The 19,563-nt window shown below is 41.6% G+C and overlaps 1 pseudogene; it reads left to right on the forward strand.

The window, feature by feature from the left end:
* LOC135223470 (uncharacterized) overlaps nucleotides 1-19,563 on the forward strand; it is a 40,495-nt pseudogene that overhangs the window by 17,263 nt on the left and 3,669 nt on the right.

Genomic DNA, 19,563 nt, shown 5'->3' on the forward strand with positions numbered 1-19,563 from the left:
CAGTTCTTTTCCGACGCATCGGACACAGGTTGGGGAGCCCTGCTGGGAAATCAACAGACTTCAGGAGCTTGGTCGGAGAAGGAGAAGAAGTTCCACATAAATGTAAAGGAACTTTTAGCAATTTTCCTGGGGCTCAGACAGTTTCGGAGCTTAGTAGAAGGTCAGGTAGTGGCAGTGCATTCCGACAACTCCACGGCTCTCTCGTACGTGCGGAAACAGGGGGGGACTCAGTCTTTCTCTCTATACGAAGTAGCCAAGGATCTCCTCCTGTGGTCAAACGAAGCGAAGGTTCAGCTAGTCCCGAGATTTGTTCCGGGAAAGATGAACGTCCTGGCGGACGAGCTAAGTCGTCAACAGCAAGTGTTACCTGTGGAGTGGACTTTGGACAACAAGATTTGTCAGAAACTTTGGCTCCTTTGGGGACGACCGTCCATAGACCTGTTCGCGACATCAAGGAACAACCATCTTCCTCTCTTTTGTTCTCCAGTTCCAGATCCTCTAGCTTGGTCGGTGGACGCAATGCTGTTGGATTGGTCGGGTCTGGAAGCTTATGCATTCCCTCCGTTCGGTCTAATAAGAGAGGTGCTGAACAAGTTCATGTTGCACAGCAATGTAACACTAACGTTAATCGCTCCCTTTTGGCCCAGGAAAGAGTGGTTCCCGGACCTTCTCCAGTTGTTAGTAGACTTCCCCAGACTTCTTCCTCCAGAGAAGTGGCTTCTCAAACAACCTCATTTCAAGAGGTTCCACCAAAACTTGTCCGCTCTAGCTCTGACAGGGTTCAGACTGTCCGGAATCTTGTCAGAGCGAAAGGGTTTTCAAGAAGAACTGCAGAAGCTATCGCTCGTTGTAGGAGAGAGTCTTCTAACAAACTCTATCAAGGGAAGTGGAGAATCTTCAGAGAGTGGTGTAGAAGTGCTAAAGTCTCTACTTCTGCGACCTCTTTAACTGAAATAGCAGATTTTCTTCTATTTCTTAGGAACTCTAAGAAACTGGCTCCTTTGACGATCAGAGGATATAGAGCCATGCTTTCTTCGGTTTTTCGACATCGGGGTTTGGATATTTCCTCCAATACAGATCTGTCGGACCTCATTAGGTCTTTCGAAACCACTAAGCTCCCGCAGGATACAGTGGCTTGGAACTTAGATGTGGTGCTTAAGTTCCTCATGGGGCCACCGTTTGAGCCTTTGAAGTCGGCTTCACTCAGGAGCTTGACTAAGAAGACACTTTTTCTTATTGCACTAGCTTCTGCTACGCTATAGACAAAAGAGTCGGTTTCTCTCAAGGCAATGCTGTGTTTTCGGTATCTTTGACCTTTCTAGCCAAAAACGAGAATCCATCTAATCCTTGGCCGAGGAGTTTTGTGGTTAGGAACTTATCTGATTTGGTTGGACATGAGGAGGAAGAAAGGCTCTTATGCCCAGTCAGGGCTATTAAGCAGTATCTGCTTGCCACTAAGGATATTAGAGGACAATCTTCTAAGCTCTGGACCTCGGTTCAAAATCCCTCTCGTCCTCTTTCTAAGAATGCTATATCGTTCTTTATTAGAGAGCTTATCAGGGAAGCTCACTCGCAGTCCGAGAACGACAATCTTTCCGTGCTGAGAGTTAAAGCTCACGAGGTTAGAGCAGTGGCAACTTCTTTAGCATTTAGAAAGAATTTATCTTTAGCTTCGATTCTTCAGAGCACGTTCTGGAGATCGAATTCGGTTTTTGCGAGTCATTATCTCAAAGAGATATAAACGTTAGGTCCGGTGGCGGTTTCTGGCATGGTGTTGGGAGAAACGGCACAGGGGTCGTCACCTCTATGCTAACTTTTCACCTTGAAATAGGTTGTCGAGTTCAAGGGAAGCTAGGGGTACTGAGTACCTGGGATACTCACCAGTCTGTTAGGTCAGATTTTATAATGGTTGGGTATATATGTTTTTAAATCTGGTGTTGGTGACAAATGTTTTGTATGATTGAATTTCTGGTCTTAGCCCAGGGCAAGGGCAATCTTTGTTGTTACTATCCTCCGTCAGTTAGCCTTGACTTGCTTGAACTATGGAAGGATTCCACTCCTGTAGAGGCTAACTTTGGTCAAATTCCAATTCCTCTACAATAGTAAGAAGAGCACCGACCAGAGGCAGTAACAGTCTGCTGTAGCTCTCTTACAAGGTAAGGTACAACAGACACCTCGAGTGTTTACTGGTATTGTAATAAATGTAACCATTTAGAAATACTAGTGGTCCACTGAATCCCACCTTCCCATAAATGTGTAATCAGCTGTATAATTGTTCGGTAAGACACTACAATAAAAATGAAATTTTCATTATTAAAATGAAGTTTTATTGTATACTTACCGAACAATTATGATTATACCCACCCTCCTCCCCTTAGGTGGATGGACGGGCAGAAAGAATTGGATTCACCTGGGCAGTTGTACCTGGTTCTCCCGCGAGTGGAGGGAGATGACGTCATCGCCACCAGTGTTGGCGACGCCTACGCGCTAAATTTGAATTTAGTCTCCTGCTGCTCGTGGAAATCACGGCTGTATAATTGTTCGGTAAGTATACAATAAAACTTCATTTTAATAATGAAAATTTCATATTTTCACTGATAAGGTACTAATGAGAGATTATTCATACTAGATTTTAGAATATGTAGCTTGCATTGCCTGTAATAATATATTTGGGGTATAGTATACGTATTGATTATTTATGGTATCAAGAGTTTTTAAGATATTAAAGGACAAAGAAGCAGAATTTTTAAGTGGGTGCACTGCAAGGTAATTATGGAAAATATTAAATAATATAGAATTTTCTCTATCCTAGTACCATTTTCTTTGTGCTGTTTTCATGGTGCGATAATACTAGTCACATGGATACTGTTTATTATACATATTCCATTTGACCACTGATATTTATATGAAAATAAGTGAATTGCCCTTGGTACCATTGAAAATAGAGCGTAGATATTAAACCTAATGATTTTTGGTGCTAGATCAGTCTGTATTGCGCTGTTTTGTCTCCAGTTTTGATATGCATTAAGGGTAATATTGTTTTGCAGTTTCAAATAGTAGTACTTAATTTGCAGATGCAACCCATAACATGTTGATTTTACCAAGATTAGTTTTGTTGAGATTCAACACTGAAAACTAGTCTGTCAGTATGTATATTGAAACATGATCATTATGGAATATTAACATGGCTGCCACTGAAGATTTTAAGTGCACCTCATCGTAAGGAGGGACCAAAACAGGCTTATTAGTCATTACAAGGAATGCACTGTACCCTCTGACCCAAAGCATGACATCACCAGATTCTACTAATTGCAACTCAAGGCTCATTTTTGACCCTCATTTTAGAACAGATCTCTTGGGGAAAAGTTGAAATAAGGATTGTTCATCTGGTTACTTTAAGACTAAGAAATAGTCATATGGGTTAGGATGCAATCTTTATAGAGGGGCCTCCACACTTGGGGCCCAGTGCAGACCATGTGGCTTAAAGTTCATACTACATTGATCCATTCGGTTGCATTGGTACGTGGTGATTTTCTGTCTGATCAAGATGCCTGTTGGAAGGTGCTGGTTTGTTCTCCTTCAGCAGTGTTTGTGTATGTTATGAACATAGATATATAGGTAGGTCTTTACCCCAAAAATGGTAGCAAACAATTGTCAGAATTCTTGGATTTTGATGTTTCTTGGTTACTGTTGACAGGTAAAATGTATTGTGTATATAGAGTTGTGTTTAATTTTCAGATGACCCTGAAACCAAATTTGATGAGGTAAATGGAATTGATGAATTGGTAGATCAGGATTATGAAAAACGTCTGCTTCAAAGGGGAGAGAGAAGCCATTGATGCTGTAGAATCTGCATTGTTAAAGACAATCAAGGACAACATCAGATTATCCAAGAATGAAGCAGATTACGAATATCCTGAAACAACAGTAAGCATCTGTTTATCAAGTTTTATTTTTATTGATAGAAACCGTGTTGGGGTTAGAAGAAAATAAAAAATTTAAATTAGGTAAATCTGGTCTATATGTGATTTTTGCTTTTACTAGGAATTTTGGAACAAGCAAATTCATGGAAGCCATTGTAAATTAATACAGACACTGCACTACTCCTGAACATTGAACTTACAAACATTCAGATAAACAATCATGATTGGAAGTTAAGATTGTGTTTAGAGTGCTCTCCTTTGCCACTCATAAGTTCAAATTTTGATTGCATGCCTATTCTGTACATACTTTATGTACAGTACAGTGTATTGTGTTGTAGGATGAAAAAATGTAGAGTACTGTATTGACTTCATATCATTCTGGACTTAAATGACATGTAGAGTACAGTAAAAAATCATGTAGGGTACAGTAACCAACTTATAAACAAGTTTAATTTAAACTTTGGCGGGCCGTACCGGGAATGTAACCCCTTTATAAGTAGGGTGGCGTCTGTATTGCAGTTGTATCTCTTGGAAACATTCATGTTATAAAAGAAAAGTTATAATTTACACTAATCATATCTTAATTTAGACGTCACTCATGAGTAGTACAGGAAGTCCTAATTTAGACGACATTCATGAGCAGCACAGGTACAGTTGGGAATTGCATGTATGTATTGTTTTTTTTTTTTTTTTTTTTATTAGTCCCTTGCAGATATTTTAGCGCACATGTTTTTTTCATACTGTGATTAACAGACTATTAGCAAGTTTGGATGTTTTATTGTGTTAATGTTGCTCTTGACAATCTTGGCTTTACTTTTATTTTTGTAGTCGTTGGATGTTTTCATAGTTTAACCTTTAGATGTTACTGCCTGGTGCAGTATTTCAACATTAAATAAATTTTAAGCTTTTGTTAATGAAGCGCAGAATATACGTACAATCTTGTTTTGTTTCCTTAATGTTTCAGGAATAAAATACGATAAGTATGATTTTTCTTTTAGAGAGGTGGAAGGGAGCCAGGTAAAATGGAAAGATCATCTGCTCCTGTTTAGTTTTCTATATCATATTTGCCAGACTAAATATTAATTAACAAAAATGCCAGCATCCCCCTTTATTGTCCAATGGAGCCTTGTAATTAAAGATTTTTTTTTTTGAGGTGAAGAATTATTTGGATGTGTTAAAAATTAGCTTTAGGTAAAAATAACTATACTTACTCTGTTTTTTTTCCATCTGTCCATCCACCTGTGGTGTTTGCGCATGGTAACACTGCGTCCCGGGCTTTAAATGATATCCTATTTCGAATATTAACGGTGTAATTCGCATACAGTGAATTATTAACACTTTTCAATTGAAAATGTACACCCAGATATCCTTTTATTTACCTAAAACTTACACATAGCGTAACAATTTAAAGCCTGGGACGTAGTGTTACCATGCGAAAACACCACAGGCGGATGGACAGATGGAAAAAACAGAGTACGTATAGTCACTTTCTCACCATTCAGTTATAGCCTTAGTTGGAGGATAAGTAGTACTTTAGCATATCAGTAGACTTTGAAGCTATAAATCCACAGTAATTTTTTTTAATGCTTCTTTGAGAACGTAAGCATTGTATGTGTATATGTTAGCACAGTCAGTTAGTTAACAGTAAAACTATGTATTCCAAGTTTGGTGGATTTTTATGGAAGACATTTTCATTATGTCATGTATAAACTTTTGTGTTCAGGATTTTTTTGTTCTTGTCATAGTCAAATGCAGAAACATGGATAAAAATGACATGGGCCATTAAACTAAGTTTTGTTCCTGGTATCTGCACTTTCAAGAAACAAATTAAACTTCTGTAGTTAAAACCAGATATCATAAATGTTGAATAAAACCAGATGCTCTTATAATGTTGAATAAAACCAGATGCTCTTATAATAAATGTTGAATAAAACCAGATGCTCTTACAATTTAAGCACAATATAGTACTGGCTCCATTTGAAATTGAATATGGAGATGCCTCCTTCCTATTCAAAATAGTGAGTTTATGAATGTGATTTCTGCATGTATATTTGTCACATTTTTGACAAGTTATTGTTATTTTATTCTTATTTTCTTGTACTATTTTTTTTTTTACTTAGCCAGCATTCATAGTACAGATAACTTACTTCAAGATTATTTTTTAAATCCTAGTTTTGGGAAAGTTTTTCAGTTATAAAGCTTGTTGATGATACATAAAGGGTGAAAATAGTAATTTTTGTCTATGTTTTTGGCTGTTAACGAGTTTTATGGTACTGATGCTGAGTTTAGCTGAACTGAAACACTATTTTAGAGTGAGTGTAATGCCCAGTATTGATAAGATTTAAAAAAAAAAAATTGATATGCATTCCTTTGAAATCTATAGTGATTTTACTGGAGTAAGACAGCTAGTTTGTTTTTCATAAATTTCAGCTTGTAAGATTTTTTTATTTTAGTGTTTTTTAAAGTATTTATTATTTTATCTTGCAAGAACTATTCTAATCCCTAAATTACTAATGCTTATTAGATACAGTGTGCATGAAAATTAAACCCTCAATGTATTGTGCTTACTGTTGTCGCAAGGAACTATAATTGCTATGCTTTATCTAGAGTTAAACAAGAGTATGGCAGCCATTTCAGTGGTGGAGGACATTGTGTGAATCTGGCAAGTATTTAAAGCCAAAAATGTTCTAATTGTTCCTAATTTTTTAGGAAGATCCAATAGGTAAATGGCTTGGCAAATGGTTTCCTCATCCACCCCAGGTCAAGGCCCAAAACAGAGCGGAGGCAGTCCCTGCAGATCTCCCTGAAAGTATGAAGGATGACAAGCATGGTGTTGCAATGGGTATTCCCCATGTCAAATGCGATAATGGGAAGGTCAGTTGAAGTTGTAATATTTTACCATTACGTATGATTAGAATTGGTAGAAAGTATCAGAAATCCTTATGTATAAATAAAGGTTTTGTTTAAAGAAAAATAAAATTATACAATACTGTTGATCGTATTGTAACCACTCTGTGGAACATACGACACCTCAGATTTAGGCACAGTATTATTTATACCGAATCCCTTCTGTATAAATCCATTTTTTATACAATACCATTGATCATATTGTGACCACTTTGTGGGACATACAACACCTCAAATTTAGGGATGTGATGAAACAGATTATCATCATCATTTCAACTTCTTTATTGACAGAGCTGGAAGAATTAGATGTTTTAATATAAATAATTTGAAGTAAGTTTGTGGTGTTATTAAACAATAACAATGCATTTAAACTGGATGTTACTGGTTATTTTTGGAAAATGTTTGAGGTCACAGTTTATTTATTTTCAGGTAAATCTGAGCATCGACTGGAATGAATCGCCAGTGAATTATACTTGTTATGACCCTAAACATCATCGCCTTCGTGTTCGAGAAGATTTGAAGTCATTGACACAGTGTGTTAACATACCCCCTAATTATGTTCCTCAACATTTTTGTATGGGCACTGAAATATCATACAATTCATCTATTCCTGTGTATGGACCACATCGTCCTTTGTGGCCTACGTATGGAGAATATATGTTTGTGCCGCCTCAACGATGGCTTCACACTGTAGAGGTAGTAGTTTATTTTGTTGTATTTCTTTTGACTGCATGCTTAAAATAACATGTTATTATTTTAATGTTTTAGTTATGCAGTGTTATACGTCGGTAATAAATCTTTAAATGAAATGTTAGATGATCTTTTAAATATTTTGTTAAAATCATGAAATTCACTTCAGTTAGTTTTAGTATTTTATTTTAAGAAATAAACAGTTAAAGTGAAGAATTATGAATGTGTTAAATAGAAAAGATAGAAATCTGGCTGTGTACACTATCATAATTCTTACGTCCTATGAGGCTGGATATTGCTGAGTTCATGTATCTTAGTCCCTCATTCAAACACTATGGTCTACTTTATCACCAACTCAATTAATTCACCAACCTTAATAGACAAGAAACCTGATTGAATCCCTTTTTATGTCAGGTGTGTTAAGACCTGAGTACCTTTTGGTAATGTGCAGTGGATTACCTTCTATCAGTAGTGATTTTGTACTTGTACAAAAATGTTTCTTTTACATTGGCTTTTAAAAGTAATTTGTAGCACTAGGTAAAGCATCCATATTGGAGTACAGGCAGTCCCTGGGTTATGTCAGGTTGGGGTTACGTCGTTCTGGACTTACGGCGCTTGCCTGACTGCACTGTTAACCCCAATGTTTCAATGCCATAGGTAGATTTACGGCATCATTAACAGTGCTGCAAGTGCTATTTATTCCCATTACATTTATGATGCTTTGGGTTATGATGATTTTCGGCTTATGGCACGCCACCTGGTACGAAACCCCGCTGTAAACCGGGGACTCCCTGTAAGTGTTAGTTGGGGGAGTTGTGAAGTGATCAACAAGATTGGACAAACCGTCGTCGCATTTATCTACCTAGTGAATTATCTGCCTCTCTGAGTTCTACACTAATCTGCTTCTCTCAATTTTGCACACAAACGTTTGTGATTCCTTGAGCCTCAAAATTTCTATATTTTTTTTTCACTTCTGTTAAGATTTTATTTTGTTGGATTTGGAGTACTCTTTTGTGAGGATACCACATTGTTAATTCATGTTGTAGTAAACAACTTTTTATTTATGATGGGTATCCTATACTAACATGGGTTATGTATAGTATATCTTGATGCAAGAGATTTTTAATAATTTTCTTGAAATGGTATGCTATATGAAATAATTTAACCAAAACATTTGGTCTTGAACAAGGTATGAAAATTTATGCTTGAAGCATTTCTATTTGGACAGTTGTGGGGAAAGAAGTAAAGAAATTAGATGAAAGGGAGATACACAGCAACCTGGCTGAGGGACAGATTAGTTGTTGCACTGAGTACATTGAAGATACTGCCTCCTATGAGGCTGGAAATTGTTCAGAGGTCACACCAGGTATGTGATGGGATTACTTGCGTAAGGCTCATGTGAGAGCAGGAATGATGTAAACTCAAGGTACACTTGCAGTCCCTGCTAAGATGTAGCCTTTCTTTCGGCAAGTGTGAGCACTGGCTTAGAGAGAGATGGCATGAATTGTGAACATTATTTATATGATATCGTCACTGTCTTGTGATTTTAAATGGAAAAATCAGGTGAGCATAACTAGTATGTATATAGTATGTATATAGTATGTATATTGCTACATTTGTACAGGAAACTTTTGCCAATTTCATCAGTTGGCCTCTTCAGTGGTAAGACAGTGACCAATATGCCAGTCTCGACTGTTCCACAATGTTCCAGAGAATTGTTAATAGACTATTGAACAATTCTAGAGTTACCCGAAATAATAATAATCCATTTTTCCATTTTTTAAAGATTTTGTCCTAAATGTATTATTTTTTCTATGTTTATTCAGGCTGAAGAGGCCAACTGATCAAGTTTGCGAAAGCTTCCTGTATAGTATATACTGTAGACTTTATTTTTCCATGATTTATGTTTTAAAATTTTTAAAAATAGGGCTAAGCGGGCTCGCCAAGATTTTTCTTCTCCTGCTTCAGGTACTGTAAATCGCTTGGGGATACCATGATACCATATTGATCTGGTGTATCACAAGTTCTTTGCAACTTATCTATTGACCATATGGTGGCACAGGGGCATATAGTATTTCCCTCAGTAACAGCCTCTTGACATCTTGTTCTTTAACTTGTAGTGACTTCGTTAGGTTTCTTGGCTATTATAGTCAAACTCAGCCTTTTTGGCCGATTAGGCATTGGTCTTGTTAACCCTGGATTTTCCACACCGTTGCCACTTCTCCCAAGGTAGGTACTTCCGCCCCACCTTTCTCTCTCTCTCTCTCTTTCTTACATTCAGCCTCTGACCACCATTCTTGATTTGCTTTGGAGCAAATCCTTTTAACTGTCCTTTTGCTTACTTTGGCGGCTTTGGCTGTGTCCGCCGTAGGCCTTTTCATCTCAAAAGTACCGATTAACATTATAAATTATTTCCTTAGTCTGACTGTGCATGCGGGGGCAGCGGGAAGCGGGAGGTGTTTACATGGTGGGTACGTGACACGGAATGACCTTTTTGGGCTGAGGTGGCTATGGAGCACTAACCCAGCAGAGAGGTGTTGTCAAATCTCAGGAAAACATTTTTAGTAACATTCATTTCCCCATCAAAATCTTAGTCATTCTTAAACATATGAAGATTTATTATGAAACAGAGCAATTACCATATATTTAATTAGTATAAAAAATATCAGAGACTTTTTCATCACTGTCATGGCGTATTTAGAGAACTGTGGCAACTGTGCGGCCAACGCTTCAGTGGCCAAAAAGGCTGAGTTTGACTATAGTATGTTTTAACTTTGAAATTCTGGAAAGATAGGGTAACAGCAGTGTCACTTGACAATAAACTCAAGGCAAATGTTGATTTGTTTCAAGAAGTTCATCCTGTTAACCATACGTCTGTTGTATTGCTTTTCCTTGCTTCTTGAGTCTGGCTAATTGCCCCTTTCAAAAATGGGATTTAGGGTTGCTAATGTATGTTGCTAAAACATTTATCTCTATATCCTTTTCAAGCCCTCTGTTTTTTCTGTCATATTTAGGATATTGCTTATTCTTAATGAAAAAAAAATTATTGTATACTAGTCACTCTTATTCCTTGTAGGGTGGGTACAGCTTGCTACATTTTTGCAGCCTCTGAGTTCTACTGCTATCATCCCACCTAGCCCTCTAATTACTTTAATCTTTCTTTGGTCAAGTTTTCACCTCATAATAAGAACAATTATTTTAGGAATTCAGTAAGTCTATAAAAATTACTTTACAGTTAAACCGTCATGATGAAATACTTTTGCTGTAATGAAGTTGACACTTGTAACTTTACTAGGTCTGTGATATGCATTAAGTTAGGAACCGTGGAAGACCATGGGCTTCTGATTTCTTTACTCTGAAGTTCAGATAGAAAAAGAACAAAATGTAAGAGGGGAGAGGACATATTCATGCCTATCCTATTCAGTGGAGCATGTAACGTTGATTATCAAGATTCAAGAATTTATGCTGGATATTGTGGTGCTCCCACTTAAGAAGTTACAACCTTTGAAGCAGGTTTTATTTCTTGTACAGACAAGGGAGCACCAAATTACCAGCACTACTTTGTAGGTTCTATATTACTACCAATGAGCAGTTTCATTCTTTGTTCATAAATGTTGGTACATTGTTATATTTTTTTAGCAGGACCACAGGTCTATAAAAGTAATATGTAAGTTAAAAAACTTTGGCTCGGAAGAAATTATCATATTTGCTTCCTCAGTCCCGCTTAATGATCTTTCTCTCTTATTTGCAATGAAGAATGAATATGATCTCTCATATTTGGAATGAATGAATGAATATGAAATTTAGGATAAAGACCAAGCAGCGGGACCAATGAGGCCATTCAGTGTTGAAAGGGATATTGAAGAGCATAGTTTTAAAGATGTAACCAGAGGAAAACCTCACAGCTGGGCTTTGACATTTGTAGGAGAGGGTGGAAAGTAGGATGGAAGAAAGAGAACATCAGTGGAGGTAAAGTAAAGTGAATAAAAGGGGGTTGCACCTATGGGCTGAAGGGATGCTGCAAAGAACCTTCAGTAATGCCTACAGTGCATCTTGTGAGGTGCACTGATGGCACTATCCCCCTAGGGGTTCATCTTGGGAGTATTTTTGCTTTTGTTTTCTGCTATGATGGGATTCAATTGTCAGCTCTCTTGCATGTTTTCTGTGTCACTTTTCTTAGGTTGAAGATTACTGAGGTAGCATACTGAAACACAATTGGTTCTGTTGTATTTGTTGCAAAATGAATCTTATATATGTCAAACAATATATCCAGTTTTTTCCACCTGAAATAGGTACTATAGCTTACTTTACTTGATTTGTACAATATTGGAACCTTTTTGAGTGGCTGCACTTTTCGTTTGCCCTAGTATTATTATTATTAATAGGGGTTAGTTTTTCCAGACCTCTGAGTCTCAAGTAGACTCTTCTTGGGCTGGTTCTCAGGGATCAATCCTGAGAAAAAAAAAATGTACTTTATTTGAGAAACCTGTCTTATTTAAAAAATTTATGATGTTATTAATTGAAAAATCCTTGCTTTCAGCAAGAATACTTTTCATTTCTGAATTCCGTAGATAAATAGATCTTTGCTGGGTCCAATTTGGGCACTCAACATACACTTCACTGGGTCAGCATGTGGTGTTGACATCAAGTGACCATGCGAGAATCTTCTGTCCCCTATACGGAGCCTTACTAGGATCACCTCTTTTGATCTTTCCTCCTGTGAGGATGTCCTCCATGCATATACTTCAGTTTTTATGTTTTTAAGTTTATTTGTTGTTGGCACCGAGGCCCATTCTCCTTTCCAATCCTGGTAAATCAATGGTTTGCCCTAGTAATATGGTACAGTTATTTATGTGGTAATACCTTTTGCTATATGTTGAGAAACTTAAGATCCAGATCATGGAAATGGAGGTTCCTCTGTATATAGTATTTCCAGAACTTTCAAGATTTATGAATTCAGCAAAGAGGTTTATCTATTTGCAGTGTAGCATTATTATTTTTGTACATGAACTTCCCTGCCAGATATATACTTAGCTTAGGTCTCTGACGTCATGACAGAAAATTCAAAACTCGCGGCACACGCTACAGGTAGGTCAGGTGATCTACCTTACCCGCCGCTGGGAGGCGGATGTAAGAACCAGTCCCCTTTCTTCTTGTCAGATTATTTTTCTGTCGCCGGCTGGACAACACCTGTTGTTCAGTCCTTACGATAGTTAAATTCGTTCTCGTTGCCGACGATTTGGATTTTGGTGAAGTACCCTTTGTTTGTTGGCTTGGCATATGCTTTTTGGACTGTTTTTTGGATTTTTCTTTTGGATTTCTCTTACAATATCTATAATCATGGATGATTCTGAAGTTAAGAAACCTAGTTTATTTAGGGTTTGTTCAGTGAAGGAATGTAAAGTTAGGCTTCCTAAAGCTGCATTAGATCCTCACTCTGTATGTACGTCTTGTAGAGGGAATGAATGCTCTTTTATTAACCCTTGCAAAGAGTGTGAGAATTTGGATGAGAATGGTTGGAAGGCTCTTTCTTCTTATGTGAGAAAGTTAGAGAAGGATAGGGTGCGCAAGGCTTCTTCAAGGACCTCTAGTAGATCGAGGGTGAGTGAAGTTGACGCTGAGAATCCTGTAGTAGAAGTAGTTCCTTCTCCGGTTTCAGCCCCTGCGCCCAGCTTTGAACCCAAAGATTCGTTTTCGGAAGTTGCTTCTGGGAGAGCCTCGATCAGGAGTAAGGAGAGGCCTCGCTCGCTCTCGACAAGGTAAGAGTGGATGATAGTGCAAGTGATCAGTGCAGTGCCCCTAGTGGCAGTGGAGGGTGCGTCTGACCGGCTCACTAATGCTTCCAGGCCTAGACCTCTTCCAGACTCCCAGACCCAGTGGAGGAGGAAAGTCGAAAGCCGCAGGAAGGTTAGGGAGAACCCCCACCGGTCAGGCGTCCCCTCGGCAGTTCCTGTTGCTCATTCCCAGGCTGCCTTGGATCGAACCAAGAAGGATTTATTGCGCCAGTGCTTCTCGTCATCTTCGTCGCCTTCTCCTCAGCGTAGATGGAGCGCCTCGGAGTCGTCTCGCCCTCTCAAGAGGCCCTGGAAGGCTCCTTGCGCCCTTCCTTCCAGCCCCGAATCCTTCGCGGAAGAACCAGAAGTGGAACGCAAGAGAACCAAGATTTCGTCCGTTTACGCTTCTCCTGTTCGCTCTCGGACTTCGTCCCCTGTAGAGGAGTTTAAGAGATCTCCTGCGCGTATCCTGGCGGGTCTGCAGGCGCAGATTGCGGCTTTAGCGGAGTCTATTGCCGGGACTTCTCATCGTCGGAAGGACGCCTCACTTCCGGTGAAGAAGTCTAAGAACGTTCCTTCGGCTAAATCTCCTCTGGCTAGAGAAGCTTTTGAGCCTGTTAGTAGGAGGTCAGAAGTGCAGGCTGAAGCTCGGGATCTTTCTCCGAGTAGGCTCTCCTCTCTTCCCAGCAAGAGTTGTGAGCATGTCAGGCGTAAGGAGCCGGACAGGCTCTCTCCTCAGGATTTCCGCTCCTTTTCAGTTGGGCGTCAAGAGCTTGACAGACGTCAAGAACCTCGTTTTCGTCAGGAGCGAAGGAAGAGTTCTTCGCCTGGTGGCCACTCTCCTTTTGACGGACGCTCGGAGCCTAGTAGGCGTCAAGAGCCTAGTAGGCGCCAAGAGCCTTGTAGGCGTAACGGAAGCTTTCCTCCTCCGTTGGATACTCCCGATTGGATAGGCGCTCAGAGCCTTGTAAGCGCCGCGCTTCTGACAGGGAATCCTCTGTGGATGTTTTCTCTCCCCGTGGCAGGCGTCAAGAGCCTGGCAGGGGTTTTGAGCCCGATAGGCACCAAGAGCCTGGCAGGCGTATTGAGGATGGCAGGCGCCAAGAGCCTAGCAGGCGCAGAGAGCCTGATAGGCGCTCTCCCTTATCCAGACGTTCTTCTGTGGAGTTAGAATTTGTTTCCGACAGACGAGCCTCCACTTTTAGGCGCTCTCCTAGTAGGCGCTCCCCAAGTAGGCTCTCTCCTAGCAGGCGCTCCCCAAGTAGGCTCTCTCCTGGGAGGCGCTCTCAAAGTAGGCGCTCTCCTGGTAGGCGCTCTCCAACTAGGCGCTCCCCAAGTAGGCTCTCTCCTGGGAGGCGCTCTCAAAGTAGGCGCTCTCCTGGTAGGCGCTCTCCTACTAGGCGCTCTCCTGGTAGGCGCTCCCCGTGTAAGCGCTCTCCCAGTGGATTTTCTCCCAGTAGGCGCTCGCCTAGTAGGCGCTCTCCGAACTGGCGCTCTCCAAGGATTAGCTCCGGGCTCCTCCGGCAGTAGAGCGTTCTAGACGTCATTCTTCGGAAGAATTTATTGGGGATTCTGAGGAAGATTTGCCCAAGGATGCTTCGGTTTCTTCATATAAGAGACTGACAGACCTCCTCTTGCAAGATTTTGGGGAGTCTCTTTCGGCCGTTGCTCCTACAGTGTCTATGAAGAAGGCTCTGAAGAACTTTGACGACTGGTTGGTTTCAAAAGAAGAGAAAGGCAAGACAGTTTTTTCTTTTCCCCCGTCCAAACTGACGGGTAAGATGGGGTTCTGGTACGAGTCAGGAGAGCCCTTGGGTCTGACTCTTCCCTCTTCTGCAGACTCGGACTTCTCTTCGTTGGTTGATTCCGCATGTCGCTCGCGGCGCTGAATTCTGCGAAGACGACGTGGGGTATGAGCGAGTTGGATCACCTTCTGAAGGGAATGTTCCGAGTCTTAGAAGTTTTTAACTTTCTTGACTGGACCCTTGGAGTTTTGGCTAAGAGGACTCAAGAGCAAGACACTCTTTGCCTGAAGACCTCCACGCAGTTCTGTCTTGTATGGACAAGGCAGTGAGAGATGGTTTCCGGGGAAATTGCTTCACTTTTTGGAGCAGGAGTAGTAAAGAAGAGGGCCGTTTTCTGCTCTTTTCTTACCAAGGCGGTTTCTCACGCACAGAGAGCTTCCTTGCTGTATTCACAACTTTCCCCGCAACTCTTCCCGAAGAAGATTATTAATGATATCTCCAGCTCGTTATCAGCAAAAAAAGCGACGCAGGATATGCTGGCTCGCTTTGCTAGAATCCCGAAACCTTCGTTTCAACAGAAGACGAAGAAGGAGCTCAAAGTAGGCAAGAACCCTTTCCTTTTCGAGGAGGACCTCGTCTCGCTCTTCTTCCTCCAGAGGTTCGAGACCACCTAGAGAGGAAGGACCTTCTCTCGGTCTATTAGGGCCAAGAAGTAGTTCGTGTGTCCTCCAGACAACTGTGGGTGCCAGACTTCTGAACTTTGCAGATGTCTGGGCACGAAAGGGGGCGGACAACTGGTCCCTCGCTATCATCAAGAGAGGATACCTCATTCCCTTTATCTCGAGACCACCCTTGACCACCACTCCAAGGGCACTGGTGGCCAAATACAAAGACCCACTAATGAATCAAGCCCTCGCTCTAGCGGTAGAGCTGATGTAGAGAAAGAGGCAATAGAGATGGTTCAGGACCCTCTTTCAGCGGGGTTCTACAACCGTCTGTTCCTAGTTCCCAAGAACTCAGGAGGATGGAGGCCGGTTCTGGACGTGAGCGCCCTGAATGTCTTTGTGAAGAAGAGGAAGTTCGCTATGGAGACGACGTCATCAGTCTTAGCAGCTCTTCGTCCCGGGGACTGGATGGTGTCGCTGGACCTTCAGGATGCTTACTTCCATGTGCCGATCCATCCTTCTTCTCGCAAATTTCTCAGATTCCATGTGGGGAGGGAACGTTTTTCAGTTCAGGGGCCCTATGCTTCGGCCTTTCCACGGCCCCCCAAGTATTCACAGGACTGATGAAGAACGTTGCCCCATGGCTTTCATCTCGAGGGAGTGAGGATTTCCCTCTACTTGGACGATTGGCTTATCAGGGCCAAATCCAAGGAGAAATGTCTAGAGGACTTACGAGTGACGTTGAATCTAGCAGCTTCTCTGGGTTTGCTAGTGAATTTCGAGAAGTCACAGCTAATCCCCAGTCAAGAGCGTATCTATCTGGGGATTCTGATGGCTTCTCAGGTTTTTCGGGCGTATCCGTCCCCAGAGAGGATAACCCGAGGTTTGGAGAAGGTAGCAATCTTTCTAGAGAAAGATGTATGCACAGCGAGGGGAGTGGATGAGTCTGTTGGGGACACTCTCCTCGCTGGAGCAATTCGTTTGCTCTAGGAAGGTTGCACCTCAGACCCCTACAGTCCTTCTGACGAGGAACTGGGATCGAAAATCTCAAGGTCTGGACTTTGCGTTCAAGATTTTGCAAGAGATAAAGGAGGATCTACGTTGGTGGCTAGACCCTCTATTGTTCAAGGAAGGCCTTTCCTTGCAGGTTCGGAACCCCAACCTAGTGTTATATTGCAGACGCTTCGGACATAGGTTGGGGAGCTACTCTCGGGTCGAGAGAAGTGTCAGGCACCTGGATGGGGGATCAGGTGTCCTGGCACATCAACAAGAAGGAGCTAACAGCAATTTGGTTGGCTCTCAAGACCTTCGAACCCCTCGTAAAAGGGAAATATGTTCAGATCAACTCGGACAACACCACAGCCCTGGCTTACATTCGGAAACAGGGGGGACTCACTCTTTCTCCCTGTACGAGACAGCGAGATCGCTCCTCCTGTGGTCAGAGGAAAGGAAGATAAGGCTTCTCACCAGGTTCGTACAGGGAGAAAGAAATGTCAGAGCGGATCTGCTAAGCAGAAGGAATCAAGTCCTTCCATCAGAGTGGACTCTGCACGCGGACGTATGCCAGGAGCTGTGGAGGACGTGGGGCAGGCCCCATCTCGATCTATTTGCGACCTCCAGGAATGCGAGGATAGATCTATACTGCTCCCCTATTGCAGACCCAAGAGCAGTGGCAATAGATGCATTCCTGATGGATTGGAGGAATCTGGATCTTTACGCGTTCCCGCCTTTCAAGATTCTAGGGGAAACGTTAAGGAAGTTTTCGCAGCTTCAGAGGGAGCAAGGATGACTTTGATAGCTCCGTTCTGGCCCGCCCACGACTGGTTCACAGAGGTGACTGGAATGGCTGGTGGATGTCCCAAGATCCCTACCACTAAGAGTCGATCTGCTCAAACAGCCCCACTTCGACAGGTTTCACAAAAAACCCTCCCCACCCCGCTCTCAGTCTGACTGGATTCAGACTATCAAGAGTCTCGTCAGAGCTAAGGGCTTTTCGGCAAAGTCTGCAAGGGCTATTGCCAATGCAGGTAGACCTTCCACATCTAGAGTCTACCAGTCGAAGTGGGATGTTTTTCGACGTTGGTGCAGGACTCATAAAGTTTCCTCCTCCAGTACCTCTGTGACTCAGATAGCAGATTTCCTTATCTTCCTGAGGGAAAAATGCGGGTTAGTTGTCTCCACCATCAAGGGATACAGGAGCATGCTTTCCTCAGTTTTTCGTCATAGAGGATTAAACATCTGAAGACAAGGACCTCCATGATTTAATCAGATCGTTTGAAACGGTTAAAAGAACCTCCTCCTTAGTTCCTAGCTGGAATCTAGATGTCGTGCTGCTCTTCCTGAGGTCCTCAAGGTTCGAACCTCCCCATACAGCTTCGTTCAGAGACCTTTCGATGAAGACACTTTTTCTCTGTGCGTTAGCGTCAGCGAAGAGGGTCAGCGAGCTGCAGGCTCTAGAAGGTGAGGTAGGTTTCCAAGGAGGCTCCGCGGTTTGCTCTTTTCTTCCGGCTTTCCTAGCCAAGAATGAAAACCCTTCTTCACCGTGGCCCAGGAGCTTCGAAATCAAAAGCTTATCCTCCTTAGTTGGGACAGAAGAGGAGAGATCTCTTTGCCCGGTGAGAAGCCTGAAATTTTATCTTCAGAGGAAGAAAAGACTTGCTGCTAATGAAAGCAATCTCTGGTGCTCTGTAAGGGACCCCAGTAGGCCCTTATCTAAAAATGCCCTCTCATTCTTTATCAGGAATGTTATTAGAGAAGCACACACTTCTTGCAATCAGCAACAGTTTAGCCTTCTGAAAGTCAAGGTGCACGAAGTACGGGCCATCGCAACGTCTTTGGCTTTCAAGAAGAATTTGTCATTACAAAACCTTATGAAGGCCACTTTTTGGAGGTGTGAATCAGTCTTCTCCAATCACTACCTAAAGGACGTATCGATTACGTATGAAAAGTGTTTTGGGCTAGGCCCTTACGTATCGGCGGATTCAGTTTTAATTTTGAGTTTTTTGGTTGTACGAAGGAGGTTGCAGGAGGCAACTCCTTCTTTCGTATACTAATGTTAAGTATTTGGTTAGGTGATCGGTTGTGCTTGAGGCTCCTTTGCAATGGTAGTGTGGGCTCTGGCATGTAAGCGGGTTGATCCCATTGACCAGATCCTGCTTGGATTCTGCCAAGTAAGTGAACTCAGTTCCCATTGGTAGATCCAAAGAGTTCTTCAGCCATAGGTCACGCCCTCGCTGAGACTCTTTAGGCAACGCAGACTAATAGACAGTAACTATCAAGTCTTCTGCCTAAATCAGGTAAGAACCAGAGGTTTATATTTTTTATTCCTTTAACATGTGTTGTCCCCACTTTCTAAGTGAGTATGTGTCTCTTTCCCTCCACCAAGGGTGTCAATCAGCTAAGTATATATCTGGCAGGGAAGTTTCATGTAAGCAAAAATGATATTGTTAGTATACAATAAAGTTTTGTACATACTTACCTGGCAGATATATACGATTGATGGCCCGCCCAGCCTCCCCTCAGGAGACAGGTGGAAGAAAATAACCTGACAAGAAAGGGGGACTGGTTCTTACATCCGCCTCCCAGCGGCGGGTAAGGTAGATCACCTGACCTACCTGTAGCGTGTGCCGCGAGTTTTGAATTTTCTGTCGTGACGTCAGAGACCTAAGCTAAGTATATATCTGCCAGGTAAGTATGTACAAAACTTTATTGTATACTAACTATCATTCTTGTCATTAATCTGCTTATATGTATACTGTGTATACCTTAAGTACATGAAAGTATTTAAGTGGAAAGAAACAGGATATAAGAAATAATATATTTATTAAACACATATACTTATTAAACACATTCTACAAAA

The sequence above is a fragment of the Macrobrachium nipponense genome, chromosome 10 (assembly GCF_015104395.2).
Source record: "Macrobrachium nipponense isolate FS-2020 chromosome 10, ASM1510439v2, whole genome shotgun sequence".
In the NCBI taxonomy this organism is placed as follows: Eukaryota; Metazoa; Arthropoda; class Malacostraca; order Decapoda; family Palaemonidae; genus Macrobrachium; species Macrobrachium nipponense.